The 2,292-nt window shown below is 40.2% G+C and overlaps 1 protein-coding gene across 2 annotated transcripts in view; it reads left to right on the top strand.

Annotated features, from left to right (window-relative positions):
• Liph (lipase H) overlaps positions 1-2,292 on the top strand; it is a 45,480-nt gene that overhangs the window by 38,233 nt on the left and 4,955 nt on the right. The window lies entirely within an intron of this gene.

The raw sequence follows: 2,292 nt of genomic DNA, 5'->3' as shown, positions 1-2,292 counted from the left end.
GTGGCGGGTGTGGGGTGGGCTGTGTGTGTGGAGGTTGCTTTTCTGAGAACTCCTGGTATGAATCTACCTGTTGCCGATTGTTCAGATTACAGCTGACACCTTACCTTACCTATGTTCAAATGCAGCCCCCAGTGGGGGGTGGGGGGTGAGTGTAACCTCCCTGGCTCCAAACAAGTTGCTTTTCACATCTTTATCCTGTTTTTCTCAAGAAGCTTGCCACAGTGAAACCTTTTGATGTATTTCCCTTAAATAAAAAATTTGGACCTTTTTCTTTGTTCAGTTCCTGTTCCTATGGGGGCTGGAAGACCCACCAGGCACCCAGCTTTTAAAAAACTATTTTATGTCTATTATCTTCTGTTCCTTATTATTTTCAGACTTTTTATTTTCCCTCAAAGCAGAAATCTGCTCTGTCAGGGTGCTGGTAACCCCAGCAGAACCCAGTGCCTCACATGTGCTAGGCAAGTGCTCTACCACTGAGCTACTTCCCAGCCATTTATTTATTTATTTATTTGGTACCGGAGGTTGAACTCAGGCACACTTGGCCACTGAGCCACATCCCAGCCCTATTTTGTATTTTACTTAGACAGGGCCTCACTGAGTTGCTTAGTGCCTTGCTGTTGCTGAGGCTGGCTTTGAACTTGGGATCCTCCTGTCTCAGCTTCCCGAATGCTGGAATTACAGGCATGCGCCACTGTGCCCAGCTCAGCTATTGATTTTTGCATGTTGATTTTGTAACCTGCTACTTTGCTGAATTGTTTATTAGCTCTAGCAGTCTTTTGGATCTTCTAGGTATAGGATTGTATCATCTGCAAATAGGGATAATTTGACTTCTTCATTTTCTATTTTTGTTACTTTTATTTTTTTCTCTTGCCTAATTGCTCTGGCTAGAATTTTTAGTACTATATTAATATAAGTGGAAAGAGTGGACATCTTGTCTTGTTCCAGATTTTAAAGGAAACACTTTCATTTTTCCCCCCATTTACTATGAAATTGACGTGTGTGTGTGTGTGTGTGTGTGTGTGTGTGTCATTTATGGTGTTGAGGTAGGTTCCTACTATTTCTAGTTTTTTCAATGTTTTTATCATGAATGGGTGTTGAATTTTCTCAAAAGCTTTCTCTGCATCTATTTAGATGATCAAGTGATTTTTGTTCATAGTTCTATTTATGTGATGAATTACATTTATTGATTTGCATATATTAAACCATCTTTTCATCTCTCTCCCCAGCCCTTTTTATGCTTTGTTTTGAGACAATCTTACTAAGTTGCTGAGGTTGGCATTGAACTTATGATCCTCCTGTCTTGGCCTCCCAAGTAGCTGGGATTATAGGTGTGTGCCATTGTACCTGGCCAAGTTTATCATTTTAATCAATTTTTGGTGTACTGTTCAGTAGTTAGTGTATTCATGTTGTCATGAGACAGATCTCTAGATTTTTTTCATTTTGCAAAGCAATAATTCTGTACTCATTAAACAACTCCCCTTTCCTTACTCTTCCCAGCCCCTAGTAAATACTATTATTTCTCTTTCTATGAATTGGACAATAGTAGATAGCTCACATAAGAGGAATCAATACAGTATTTGTCTTTTTGTGACTGGCTTATTTCACTTAGTATAGTATCCTCAAGATTTATTGATATTGTAGCATGTGACAGAATTTCCTTCATTTTTAAGGCTGCGTATTATTCCATTATATGTATCGACCATGCTTTGTTTACCCATTCAATTATTGATGGATGCTGGTGCCTGCTTTGAATTATTTTGGATATTCAAAGTGGAATGTCTGGCCCATGTGGTAATTCTATTTTTGACATGCTGTCATCCAATTTCCCATGACTGTTGCATCATTTTCTGGTCCCACCGGTACTGCACCAGGGTTCCAATTTCTCCACATCCTCACCAACACCTGTCGTCCTAATGGGTGTGAAGTGATTCTATACCTATGGAATGTTTTCATCATTCTCTGAAGCACTTCCTTCCTTTTGGGCACACAGACTGTCTTAGGATCACCTTGCACTTTCCCTGCCCCAGCCTGGGAGTCAACTCTTTCTCCAGGAAACCCTGGTTTCTTTTAGTGGAGATGGTATTTAGGAACCAAAATCTGGGCTGAAAGTGGCAGTGCATACCTGTAATCACAGCTGCTTGAGGGCTGAGGCAGGAGAATTGCAAGTTCAAAGCCAGCCTCAGCAACTTAGTGAGGCTCTAAGCAACTATGTGGCTCAGGGGTTATGCGCCCTGGGATTCAATGCCCCATGCCATATATATATATATATATATATATATATATATATATATA

Source organism: Marmota marmota, unplaced genomic scaffold (assembly GCF_001458135.2).
Source record: "Marmota marmota marmota unplaced genomic scaffold, marMar, whole genome shotgun sequence".
In the NCBI taxonomy this organism is placed as follows: domain Eukaryota; kingdom Metazoa; phylum Chordata; class Mammalia; order Rodentia; family Sciuridae; genus Marmota; species Marmota marmota.
This window is presented reverse-complemented; position numbering and strand designations above follow the sequence as displayed.